The 14,541-nt window shown below is 37.5% G+C and overlaps 1 protein-coding gene across 5 annotated transcripts in view; it reads left to right on the forward strand.

Moving 5' to 3' along the window:
- The window catches only part of GPHN (gephyrin), a 451,561-nt gene that overhangs the window by 389,981 nt on the left and 47,039 nt on the right, over nucleotides 1–14,541 (forward strand). The window lies entirely within an intron of this gene.

A 14,541-nucleotide genomic window follows, 5' to 3' on the forward strand; every position in this document is an offset into this window, starting at 1 on the left:
TCACAAACAAACAGAAGCTGACAGAGTTTGCAAACACTAGATATCCCCATTCCAAGAAATGTAGAAAGATATCTCTTATCTAAACCAAAGAGAAATCAGAACTAATACTTAAGAGGAGTTTGTGATATGATTGACTAAATTTTGGATCTGCCATGTTAATAGACAAGTGAAATTTATTTTAACCTATCTGAAACTAAATTATTTTTCTCTATTGTTTTCTGACTATTTCAGAATTTCAAACCTTCAGGAAAAGAGTATAGTTTATCTTCTTTGTCCTTTTTCCAATGTAGTGCCTAACATACAGGTACCCAATAAATATTGAACTAAATTATATGATCATGGAGATAACAGTAGCTAAATTTAAATGGGAGTGGAGGGGAGGGATGTAGAGCTACCATAACCAGAGATTATGGAGTTGGAAGTGTTATTACCTTGTTAAATACAACAGGTCAGAGAAGGTAGGGGAAAAGAATCATAAAATCTGGCAAAGCCAGTCCACAGATAATGATTCTATGGTAGTGGGAAACTGGAACTTAAAATTCTTCCTTAGAGTCTATGATCTAAGTACCATCTCTACTCTTACCCCATCACCTTTCCCTACCATAAGAAAAAAAAAAAAAATAGCTTTGAAAAAATACACCCAGTGTCCTCTGGGTGATAACTGAGAATATTAGTTCACCCCTACAAAAGGATTAAGAAGAATACAGGAAATAAAGCTTAATTAAACTTGCCTAATACTAGTTGTTTACAAGATCACTATCTTTTTAGATCAGAATCTATTTAGATTTGATCTCAATAACTATACTAGTTATTTACAATCACTCATACTATTTAGCTTTCCCAAACCCCATTAACTCAGATGCACAAAATAGATAAATAAACCACAAAGGAGAATAGCTCATTAATTTAACTGGTTTAACAGAAATTTCTTTCTGATGCTAAAAATAATGTCAGTCAATCCTAGGGACATTAGCTCATTTGAAAGAATGTTTGGTATAAGTTAATAGCTCTAAGAGATGACTAATGAACCTAACTGGAATGCAAGCAAATCTAAAATGTTGACTTCTCTCTCCATTAGCAAAGCAAAATACCCTATTCTTTTGTCCTTTCCCAGACCACTGTAAGGGTAATAAAGAGAACCTTGAAAACATTCATTCTCAAAAATTTAAGAAGTTAAATAAATGAAATAAACGATTTATTCTTAGAACAAAGAGCTTAAAAGAGAATATAAGAGAAACCCTGTTACTCTTTAAAAGAAAAAAGTGGTAAGATCTAAGGAATTATTTTATTTTATGATTTTTCTTTTTCTTATTTTAATTGAAGTAGCATTGGCTTACAAAACTGTTTGCTTAAGAAGTGTAGGCTCTCCCCTTTCAGGTGTCCCCACCTCATACCCAGTGCCGAACATGCACAGTTCACACCTCAGCTCCTTGTGTTCCCTCCCCACTTTGGTCTTGCCTCTCCTCTCCCCCTTCCTCTCCAGTAACCTCAATTTCATCATCAGCTTTTTAGGGTTTGTAGTTTGGCTTCATCTGAGCCTTGGTTTGGTTTCTCTATATTACACATATAAGTGACATTATCCAACATTTGTCTTCCTCCTTCTGACATTTTTCACTTAGCATAACCCCCTTCAGCTCCATCCAGGTTTCACATAAGGCCAGAATTAATCATTTGATTGCCAAGGAGTATTCTACTGAATATGTATAACACCTCTTCCTAATCCACTCATTGTATCTTAAGCCATTGAGACTTAAGTCATTTCTGTAGCTCGGCTATTTTACATAGTGCTACAATGAACATGAGGTTGCAACTATCCCTTCAAATGATTGTTTTTATATTCTTCAGGTAGATACCTAAGAATAGAATACTGGGTCATATGACAGATGTATTTTTAATCTTTTGCGAAAACTCCATACTGTTTTCTATAGGAATTGGACCAGTCTACATTCCCACCAACACTGTAAGAGGATTCTTTTTTCTCTACATCCTCACCAGCACTTGCTATTTCTGATCTTTTTGATATGGGCCATCCTCATAGGTATGAGGTGGTATCTCATTGTGGTTTTGATATGCATTTCCCTGATGACAAGTGATGGTGAGCATTGTCTTAATATGCCTGTTGGGTATCTGTATGTCTTCTTTGAGAAGAGCCTGTTTAGCTCTTCTGCCCATTTTTGTTGAGTGTATGAGTTCTTTGTAGATCTTTGAGTGGACTAAGATGTGGTGCATTTATGGAATACGCCTCAGTTAAAAAAAAAAAAAAAAAAAAAAACATCAACTCTTGTCATTTGCAAAAACATGAATGGAGCCAGAGAAAATTATTCTAGGCAAAATCAGAAGAAAGGCAAATAATCACATGACTTCACTTATATGTGGAATATAAAGAAACAAAACAGTCAGCCAAAAAACAAACCCTGGAAATCTGACTGTAAAATGGAGGTTTATCAGTGGGGGAGGAGGAGGTGGAGAAAAAAAGAGAAGAGGACATAATGGACTATGATGGAAATCCATGGATGCCTTGCTGGTGGATGTGGTGTGTTAACATACACCTGAAGAGGTGGGATTCTATATTTCTGAGTCATACTGTGTTGTAAATCAATTTTTAAAAATTATAAATGAGAAAAAAACAGAGACATAAAAAAGAGAGGAAAACGGAAAATAAAATGGTAGCTATAAACCCTAACATATCAATAATTACATTAACTATAAATGGTCTACTTTATTTGTAATAACAAACAACTAGAAATAGCAGTAAAAAGGTATGAACTGGGCCTCCCTGGTGGCATAGGGGTTAAAGTCTCAGTGCTATCAAGCTATTGGTAGCCACTGCAGCATGAGTTCAATCCCTAGTCAGGGAGCTAACCCACATGGCGCAGCAGACTTCTCTTGTCTCGCCTGCTACTCCCTTCAGCAGTGTATCTCAGTAGATCCACCTGTTCTGCTCTCTACTCTGTCTCTGGTGAATCCTCTCACCCCTTACCCCTCTAGCCTATACCACAGTTCTTGTATGCATAAATAAATAAAAATATATTTTTAAAAGGTATGAACTATTGCTACATGCTACAGCCTGGATGGATCGTGATAGCATACTATATGAAAACAAAATTTCAAAAGTTCACTTAGCATATTATTCCAATTATATAAAATTCTTTAAATGACAAAATTATAAATATGAAAATCTTATTAGTGGTTTTTATAAGTTACTGATGGGAGAGAGGGAGACTGTAACTATAAGGGATTACCATGAGGGCTATTTTTGTGGTCATGAAATAGCTATGTATCTTCATTAAGGTGGCAGTTAGACAAATATACATATGTGGTAAAATGCCAAAGAATTATATACATGCAATGTCAGTCTCCTGGTTTTGATATTATCCTATAGTTATATAAAATGTTACCACTGGGGGAAACTGTGTAAACAGTACAGGGAATTTCTCCATACTATTTCTCTAGTATCTGTAAATATATAATTATTTTAAAATATGTTAACAAATATCCATATATAAAAATTGGGGGAGAGAAGTTAACTAATGATACTTAGTATTAGATATAGACTAAATTCTAGAATACAGTTGGATGAGATGGAATTATTAATAGTAGATTTGTTAAAAGAGGGTGACTATCAACCTTTAGTATAACATTTAAACAATGTAAAAAGTGTTCAAGAATTGGCAGACTAGGGGACTGCACTGAGTAAACTTAAAGAGAAGAAAGAAATAAAATTGGAATATAGAAGTGTCAAGAGTCCCATACAAAGAATGCCAGAGAAATATGTTGATTTTTTTTAGGCAGCATATTAAATTTGAAGAAAGGGAAAGCATTACCTTAACAAACTCTTAGTAATATCTCAAAAGGGGAAATTACAAGTTACATGTAAGGTATTGGATGTGATAGAGTTAAATCAGAAGGCAAGTTTCCGTAAGGGAGATTTGGATAGGACTTAGTCAGAATTTGAACTTGTGAGTCTATGTGGAATTACTATTAAATCACTTTTTCATGGTTTCACAGAGTTCTGAATGAGCTTGTGTTAATTTAATCTGAGGTAATTCAGTGCCATGGTTTAGCACAATTTGTCTGTTTTGGAAGTCATGGTACATAACAGTTTTGCAAGGTTGATTTCAATTGCATTTCTCACCCACCTCCTCCTATTTCTGGTGATTCAGTCTAAATTAGTTTATCTTCTGGAGACATGATCACTCCAGGTTTATATCACTTTTTCATGGACTGTGATAGTGTATTAGGTTTTTGGTAATAGTCATTTTTATCTCTACAAGTACCAGGCCTTCATGTTCTCTTTATTGCTTGATAATTTGTTGAACTATATAATTTAACAGCATATGTGCAATAGCATTTAAAGCTCTGAATATTACACATTTGGCCACTGCCATACAGGCAAACATTAAGACAAGTTTATTACCAAAGTTTTCAAGGTGCTTGAAAATCATGATTCTAGACTTCAAAATCTGGATGTGGAAATAAGTCAGTGTTTTAGCATTGTTTCTTTACTAAAGAAAAAGGAGCAAATCTTTGCATTACCTGGTAGTCATCCAGGAAATTCGAAAATAGTTTAAAAGGTACAAAAGATCTTAACAGCTTTATTTTTAATTTGGTAAAAGTAAAGTCAACAAGAGTTGTCAAAGGCAATTAGACACTAATATAAGTCATAAACTAAAGCAAGGAATATTTACAGACAATATTTTTTAATATTTTTTCTTTTTTATTATATTTTTAATTTTATATGTTTTTTACATCTTTTTTTTATTTTTGCACAATGTATGCATTTTCATCTTGGTTATAGTCCCCATACAATTCCCACCCCACCCATCCCTTTGTTTTGATCCTACTCCCCCCCGCCCCAGTGTGTCTCTGGTTTATAGTTGCTTGTTGATTTTGATTTTTACTTTATTATAATTAGTCTTTTTCCTGGTCCCTCATTTAGGTTTTCTAAATTCCTGCTATGAGTGAGACCATCAGTATTTTTCTTTTTCTTTCTGGCTTATTTCACTGAGCATGATCCCTTCCAGCTTTATCCATGTTGCTGCAAATTGCATGAGTTTATCTTTCCACTTCTAGGTATTTACCCAAAGGACACAGAAACATTAATTCAAAAGGGCACCTGCACCCCTATGTTTATAGCAGGACTATTTACAATAGCTAAGCTATAGAAACAACCCAAATGCCCAAAAATAGATGACTGGATCAAGAAGATGTGGTATATATACACAATGGAATATTACTCAGCAACTAAAAATATTATTTTAAAATCAAAAATAAATAGCCATGATTTTCAGATTCTTTTGTTTAAAATGATATATAAAAAGAAACCATAAACCTAGAGTGTTAATAGAATATTTTGATTATAGGAAGGAACTTTTATCAATCTGAGCACAAAATAAATTGACCATTTTTCACAAAAAGAAAAACCAAATTCAAATAACATTTGCATAAAGGATTTATAGAACTTTTTCCTTATGAATAAAACCCACGTAACCAAATTTGTCCATAATTTTAATGCATCTTTTTCTTCCACTTAATTCATTATTTATAGTTATTATTCCCAAACAATAAAAGTCATTTCTTTTCAGCCCTTCTATACTTATTGTTTAATACGCACAGTTTTATTTTTTGTTTTCTTCATATTTTCTGGCCCAGTCAGCTAACTTTTACTTTAAAAATATTTTTCCTAATAAAACATGTTCCATGTTCAGGGCCCTCTTGCAAGGGGTTAGGTCTCAGCACTATCAAGTATTGGCAGCCGCTGCAGCACAAGTTTGATCCCTGGCTGGCCAGGGAGCTGACCCACATGGTGCAGCAGACCTCGCCTGTCTCTCCTGATGCTCCCCTCAGCAGTGTGTTTCAGTCAGTCTGCCTGTTCTGCTCCCCCCTCTATCTCTGGTGAATCCTCTCATACCTCTGATGAGTCCACCACACTACAGTTCTTATATGCATAAATAAATAAAAATAAATCTTTTTTAAAAATGAAACATGTTGATTATCTTGCATAAGCATTCCTCTAACTTCATCCATCCTTTTTAAACTGTTAATGATGGTTACTTTATTTTTTTTTTTAAAGATTTATTTATTTATTTTATGCAAGCACTGGGTACAGTCAGAAGCATGGGAGAGTGAGAGAATTCACGAGAGTCAGAGCGGGGAGCAGAGCAGGCAGACAGATGGAGGACACTGCTGAGGGGAGCAGTGGGCATGGCAGGAGAGGTCTGAGGGCCATGTGGGACCCTCACTGGCGGCTAGGATAGAACCAGCGCTGCAGAGGCTGCAGGCAGCTTCGCAACCCAGCGCTCAACCACTGCGCCACCCGGGAGGCCCTAACGATGGTTACTTTAGAATGTATTTCATATTGAGCACTGATACATTATTACACATTATATTTTCACATATTCAAGATGATTTCTCAATTGCTTAAAATATTAATTTCTTAGCATTAACTAAGTATCTGGAAATGAAAATTATAATGACATATAAAATGGTATGACTTAATAGAAGCATGAGAGTTAATTTTGTAGGGGAGGAAAAATGTGTTTTTTCCTCTACCCTCTATAATTTCTCAGGTTCTAAATTTTGTTACCCTTGTAACAAAGAACAGATTAACAAGAGAAAAAAGCATACACATTTGTTTAATAAGTTTTATGATATGAGAGTCTTTGTAAGAAAGTGAAGATCTGAGCATTTGATATTAGTTTAGATGAAGAGTGGAAAATCATGGAAAAAATACGATAAGACAAACTATATGAGGTAGGTATAGCAAAGGCCTGTTTGTGCAGATTCTTCTCTGTGTCTCTTTTTCACCAGAAGTTAGGATGCTCCTTTCTTCTGGGTATAGAGAGGACATCTCTCACATAAGGATCTGATGATCTGCTTCAAGGGAAAGTCAGACAGTCCTTCCTGCATATGCCATTTCTCCAGTTCTTTCAGTTTGAAATTTTCTATATCCCAGATGCCATATTTTGGGGCAGTCTCTTTTAAGTCCTTGTAAGTCTCTTTTCACAGACACATTCCATATCGTCTTCCAGGATTTAGATGAACACAAACTTTGCTACTTTCCAGCAAAACCAGTAGAGGAAATTTAGAAGATTAAAATTAGGATTTTTGAAAATTGAAAGCTAGAATATTGTTTTAATATAATTTACTTACATGGAGGTAAAGTCAGAGAAAAGCACAGGACAGTTTTTAAACCAAAATTATTAAATCAATCTGATTTGTCTAAACACTAACCATAATAAACGTAGTGTTTGAACTTTTTTCTAAATGTGATTTGTAAATCTCTATATTTATAAACCAAATTTGTAAGTACTCCTTAAATCATGTTTAAATGCTCTGAATGGGGCCTCCCCTGGTGGCACAGCAGTTGAGCGCTGGGCTGCAAAGCTTCCAGCAGCCTCTGCAGCGCTGGCTCTGTCCCCTGCAGCCAGGGAGGGTCCCATGGCAGGTAGACCCCTCCTGCTGTGCCCACTGCTTCCCTCAGCAGTGTGTTTCATCGGTCTGCCTGTTCTGTTCCCCGCTCTGGCTCTGGTGAATTCTCTCACCCTCCCGCGCTTCTGACTGTAACCAGTGCTTGTATAAATAAATAAATAAATCTTTATAAATTAATAAATAAATGCTCTGAATGTTCCATTTTCCTTCTTATCTTTTAACTTAGTGACTTAGACAATTAGTTGTTTATCAATTAAAAGTTTTTTTCAGAGTTTAATTAAAAGCCACTTAGAATAGGAACATGCTCCATTAGACATAATCTCACTCCCCACCTCCACCACTTTTTTGTGTTAGATCTGTTTATCTAAACTACCTGGATATTTCTAAGTTTTGTTCATAATGACCAGGAATGTTTTTCTGTGAATCAACTACATTTTCCAGAAGAGAGAAAAAAGTGAAAATGTAAGGGAGATATTTGTAATGAAAATGGACAGTCACTGACTACTATAAATGTCTAATCATCTAAATTTTGTGAAAGGGGGAAACTCATTTCAGTTTCTAAAGGAGAGAAAATGAATCATTACAGACTTAGGCCCTTTGACAACTCCATTAATACCATAGGACTAAATCTCTAAAGAACAAAAACAAAGGCTATCTCTTTAAATAAAACAAATGATTCTTCCTTTAAACAAATAAAATAGAGGATAGCCTCTGAGGGCTTAACAAAGAAACTTTTAATTTTTTTTATTTTTATTTAGGTTTTGAAAGTTTTGCATAATGATAAAAATACTAATCATTCAATATTCAGAATTGTAATTCTTTTTGTTTTAAAAGGGTTTTCAAGTAGATAACTCTGGTCATATCAAAGGTACTCCAAAATAACCACTATAATTTCAAATAGTTCTTGATCAAATGATGCTTTTTACAAAATGCAAGAAAAATAAAACAGAAACCAGAGTTAATGCCAGCATGTAAGACACACATTTATTATTAGATGAATCCAGGAGTTCATTAGCTAAAGGTCAGTCAGAGGGAAACTATCACTTAAGTATTGTCTAAAGCCCTTAACCCTAATTCTGAGCCCCTGACAGCTGACGCTATAAATCAGCAGGCCAGAACGGGTGGAGATTTCTCTCCCAAAGCCAATTTCTCAAACATAAACAAAGAAAAGATCTTATAGACATGAAAATTTAGCCAATTGACAAGCAAGATGTATAGTATTGTAACAGGGTGAGCCCCAGGAAAAGGGAAGGTTTTAGGTTTTTTGTCTCACCCAAAGGAGGGTGGAGCTGAGGTGGGGGGGGGCAAAAAAAAAAAAGCTAGAGAGGAGACTGGGGAAAAAAGGAAGCAGGATGGAGAGCAAAAAGGAAACCTGGAGGAGACAAGTAGAGCAGAAAGACATGTAAAGAAACCATACTTGTTTCTTGGTCCTGGAGTGGTTAAAACAGATGTGGGTGAGAGACCAGTGGGGAGGTTATCAATGCCAGCTTTTATCTTGATTTTGTTCTTTTTTTTTAGACTTGTCTATTTTCGACCTTTTTTATGGGTCCCCGCCAAAAGGTGCTTTAGACTTGTAACAGGCTTTTGGGCCTTGCTTTGGGCCAATTCTGTTTGGGTGGACTTTTACCCACGAGGAGATGGGTAACTTCGGGTGCTTGATTTAAAAACTATATTGTCTTTTTTGTATTACACACTAATTGTATTAATGTTCCTTTCTATTAAATATGTTTAGTCTTTTTTTTTGGGGGGGGGACCCTCGCCGATGGCCGGGGATCGAACTGGCACTGCAGAGGCTGCGGGCAGCTCACAGCCCAGCACTCAACTGCTGTGCCACCAGGGGAGGCCCTAAATATGTTTAGTCTTGATGCAACAGATGGCAGAACCTATTAAGAGCAGGCAGGTTTGGGGGTCCTGGGGTGCCTTTCTCCCTGCCCTGTAACAGAATGAAATGAATGCCGTCGCATACTTTCACCAAGGAAAACCAAAATTAGTACAAATGTGATCCAAGAAGCAGAAAGTCCTGAGAACCTTATTCTTACAATAAACAAAATAAATACCCACTAGCTTTGGGACCTCAACAGAAGGGACCAGAATTTAGCATGGGTATTGGGCTTATTGTGCTGAACACCAATCTCCTTTTCCCTTAGCCAATTAAAGAAAACTGAGTTTGAGAAGGAAAGTAGTTTAATTTGTCAACAAACTGAGGAGGGCAGCAGGCTTGTGTCTGAAAGACCACCATCTTGGTCTTCGGCAGAGTGTAGGAGTATTTATACAAAGGAGTAAAAAAAACGGGAGATGGGCACTGCTCAGCAAGCCCTATTGATGCAAGCATCTGGAGATCGCTGGGGAGATTCCTGTAGGCGCCAGCTTGCTTTGTTAACACCTGGTGTTTTCCATATTATCTTCTTAGGAATGTTCTTTCAAGAAGACAAGGTTGTTAAACTAGGCAAGATTGTTAAACAAGGAGGGTAAATAAAGAAAATAGGAATGCTTATCTGGTGGGCAGGAAGAGAGACATGTCCTTTTATCACTGTGTCATTATCATCACAGACAAAGAACTGCCCCACACCCCCTGAGCAGTGAGGCTCAAGAGAACTCCGTGAAGTGCAGTGTAACTAATATGAGATTAGTGGTGGCAAGGGGTCTTGCTCAAATCTTTGTGGGACCTACATGAATATCGAAGTAAAGGCCACCAGGCAAACATGTTTATCGTACATTACAGTATGTATTAAAGTTTCTGAACAAGAGAGAGCAAGAAAGTTTAAGTATACACATATAGACTCATGGGGACTAGGGTTAGTCATGGGGTGATTTTAAAACTAGTAAATAAGGTCTACTCGGAGACTGGTCAGATTTTGTAAAACAGGTGAGTTGCTGAAACAGTCTTATCTTTGGAGCATATGAATTCATGTGGAGTTACCATGCTTTCAGTTTATCCATGGTCTTACCTTGGTGCATATAGGTCTCAAAAAGCTTGGGTTAAAACAAAGTTTGAATTTTACATGTCTTGTTTTGGTTCTATATTATACAAGTAATAAACCCATTTTACAAGTTGCTGTTTCTGTTTTATTTCTCAGAAGGGAAGAGTTTATGGGCAAGATAACCAATTGTAACACTTTTGCAGAAATTCACTCATAGTGAATGCCTGAAAATGATGGGTGGGAAGGGAGCAAAAGGAGATTTGGTAAGAGGATTAAAGAGGAGGTGGATTGGGATGTTCTTAATTGAGACCTTTAGGAAGATAGTAGACTACAAAGAAGAAAAGGTCAGTGTTTGAAAGCTAGGAAGATGGTGTAATCATTGACAATAACAGAAACAGGAAATTGAAATTTAACATTTGGCAGATAGGAAAGTAACAAGGGATGGAGAGGATGAGTTATGTTTTATTTTACTTTATGATTTTTTTCTTTTGTATTTTAACTGTAATAAGTTTTGCAACAGGGTGGTCCCCAGGAAAGGGGGAGGTTCCCTGCCCCACCCAAGGGAGGGTGGAGCTGAGCAGCAAGAGAAGAAGCTGGAGAAGAGACTGAGGAAGGAAGCAGCAGGGAGCCAGGAGACCTGGAGGAGGTGCATGGAGCCTAGAGACACGTGAAGAAACTGCGCTTGTCTTTTGGTCGTGGACTGGGTGACAAAGATGTGGGTGAGACCCGTGGGGAGGTGACAATGGCAGCTTTTATCTTGATGTTGATTTTGCTCTTTTCCTTCCGGGCTTGTCCAGTTGTTTGTGACCCTTTTCTGTGGGTCCCCACTGGAAGATGCTTTAGACTTGTAGCAGGCTTTGGGGCCTTGTTCTGGGCCAATCCCATGTGGATGGACTTTTACCCACGAGGGGACGGGTAACTTTGGGTGCTTCATTTAGAAACTAGACTCTTTGCCTTACCTGTATTGTTTCCTAGTTTTATTAAAGTTCCTTCCCATTAAAGTCTCCTATGTTTTGTGTTGATGCGGCGGATGGCAGAACCCATTTAGAATAGGCAGGTTTGCGTGGCTTGGGCTGACCCTCTCCCTGTCCTATAACAGATTACGGATGGCTCTGTCCTAAATCACGTTGGACGCCAAATCTGTTATAGGACAGGGAGAGGGTCAGCCCAAGCCACGCAAACCTGCCTATTCTAAATGGGTTCTGCCATCCGCCGCATCAACACAAAACATAGAAGACTTTAATGGAAAGGAACTTTAATAAAACTAAAAAACAATACAGGTAAGGCAAAGAGTCTAGTTTCTAAATGAAGCACCCAAAGTTACCCGTCCCCTCGTGGGTAAAAGTCCATCCACATGGGATTGGCCCAGAACAAGGCCCCAAAGCCTGCTACAAGTCTAAAGCATCTTCCAGTGGGGACCCACAGAAAAGGGTCACAAACAACTGGACAAGCCCGGAAGAAAAAGAGCAAAATCAACATCAAGATAAAAACTGCCATTGTCACCTCCCCACGGGTCTCACCCACATCTTTGTCACCCAGTCCACGACCAAAAGACAAGCGCAGTTTCTTCACGTGTCTCTAGGCTCCATGCACCTCCTCCAGGTCTCCTGGCTCCCTGCTGCTTCCTTCCTCAGTCTCTTCTCCAGCTTCTTCTCTTGCTGCTCAGCTCCACCCTCCCTTGGGTGGGGCAGGGAACCTCCCCCTTTCCTGGGGACCACCCTGTTGCAGTTTTAGTCATCATTCAGTGAGGACCAGAAAATGAGATTCAATTTTAAAGTGAATATTGTGAATTTATTCTAGGATATGCAGCCTTATAATCCTCCACTTAATTCTTTATGTTTTCTTTAAAAAGACTTAAAATGCACAGTAAATCTCACACCCTCATTTAACTAGCAATTATTTCATTACGTCAATTTTACAGACAAATAACTGGTTCTCCAATGATCTCTAATTGTTCTATTATTTCTGGAACAGTTTGCAGCAAAATAACAGAGAGGAATATGAATAGCAAAGACATTCCCTAATAATGGAAGTCTTAGTTGGTAGATAGTATCCTTTTATGGGAAAAAAAATTTATAGAACCACCCAGTTTTCATTCTGAAGCAACTTGTCTGATAAATGGAGTTAAGCAACTACATGTCTTGGCCCTTATAAAATTATAACTCTTCTATAACCATATAGTAATTAAGATCAGAAAATTTATATTAGCACTACAATGAAATTTTCCAAACCCTGGTAATAACTAAGGATAAAAGTAAGTTGCAATGTCATATGGTACCTGATTAAGTTAAATTAGTGCAGTATTTGAAGGAAAGTGCCCCAAGTGATACTAAATAAAGCAATCAGTTTTTTATCTAGCCTATTGTAAGGGGACACTTAGTTGCAATGCCATGACTTTCCAACATAATGCCAGAGGTCTAGCTATACAGTGTTACTAATGAATCAGAAGAAAGGGTGAAGGGACTCAGTTTATTGTTTGGGAGAACTAAGATGAATCCCGAGCTATTGGCCATATTAACACCTTAAGTGTCTGAAATGTACAAGTTTGCTTTCAGTCCCCTAAAATAATATTCCAGATTTTCTCATTTCAAAGATGTATTTTTCTTCATATAATATTTCTGAGATCAAAGTACATCTTAAATTGATGTGTAAGTTAAAATTATACATTGTGCATATCTGTGTGTGTTTAGGACACCCTACTCTTACATATTTTATAATCTAATAAATATAAATCTGCATTCACATTATAAACTAATTGCATCTGTACTTACATCTAGGAGTAACAATAAGAGAACAATAAGGGGGAAAAACAGATGTTCTAGAGAGTGATATTTATTGTATATCTATAGTAGCAGGGTGTTCCATTATCTTATTTAATCCTAGTACATACTGCAAATGAAAAAAGAAGGTATAACTTGTTGGACAACTTGATATTGAACCTTGTCTGAATCCCAGGATCTTCCCACTATATACCACTCTCTCACTGGAACATAGAATAAGCTTATTTTCTTCATAGACATATAGATATTAAATCTCCAAAAGGTGATTCAATTCAGAGTCATGAAATTGTGAATATGTGTGATTACTTGTTTAAGTTAATTAACAAAAAGGCATTTTCCTTCCTTTCTCTTTTTTTTTTTTAATCACTTTTTTTTTTTAAAGATTTATTTATTTATTTATACAAGCACTGGGTACAGTCAGAAGCGCGGGAGGGTGAGAGAATTCACCAGAGCCAGAGCGGGAAGCAGAGCAGGCAGAAGGACCGAAGTACACTGCTGAGGGGAGCAGCGGGCGGCAGGAGAGATCTGCGCGCCATGTGGGACTCGCCTCCGGTGGCCAGGGAGCAGCCGGGGATCGAACCAGCGCTGCAGAGGCCGCGGGCAGCCTCGCAACCCAGCGCTCAACCGCTGCGCCACTGGGGAGGCCCTTCCTTCCTCTCTTGATAAGCTTAACTTCTGTACTATCCATCCCACTTCAGAAAAGGGATCAAAAAAACTTGAAAAAAGATAAAACTAAACAGTGCTGTGAACCAATGTTACCTCACTAAAAAAAAAAAAATTACAATTTTTAAAAATAAAAAAATGTATTTTTTTTTTCTTTTCAGAACTGAAAAATATGTTACACAGTCTCTGCCTCAATGTTCTCTGTGAATGACAAATTAGAAAATAATACAAGGGGGCCTCCCCGGTGGCAAAGCGGTTGAGCACTGGGTTGCAAAGCTGCCCGCGGCCTCTGAGGCGCCGGTTCGATCCCCAACTGCTCCCCTACCACCGGAGGAGGGTCCCACATGGCGTGCAGACAGACCTCTTCTGCCGCTCGCTGCTCCCCTCAGCAGTGTACTCGGTCCTTCTGCCTGCTCTGCTCCCCGCTTTAGCTCTGGTGAATTCTCTCACCCTCCCGCACTTCTGACTGTACCCAGTGCTTGTATAAATAAAAAAAAAATTTTTTTTTAAATAATAATAATAATAATAATACAAGGAGGGAAAAAAAGAATTATTTTATTTCACTTGCCCGAGTAAGCAACCACCAGGAAGGCCAGTGTCTCCAGGGCAACTGTCAAAGCTAGTGTGATATTTAAACCTATTATTTGTCACCAGTTCAATTTCTGCATTTCTTTTTTAAATTCTGGAGGAACATCCTACTATACTTGCAGTGTTTATTTTAAGACCCTTTGGGTATATATCTCCTA

Source organism: Talpa occidentalis, unplaced genomic scaffold (assembly GCF_014898055.3).
Source record: "Talpa occidentalis isolate TD23 unplaced genomic scaffold, MPIMG_talOcc4v2.1 talOcc4.11, whole genome shotgun sequence".
Lineage (NCBI taxonomy): Eukaryota > Metazoa > Chordata > Mammalia > Eulipotyphla > Talpidae > Talpa > Talpa occidentalis.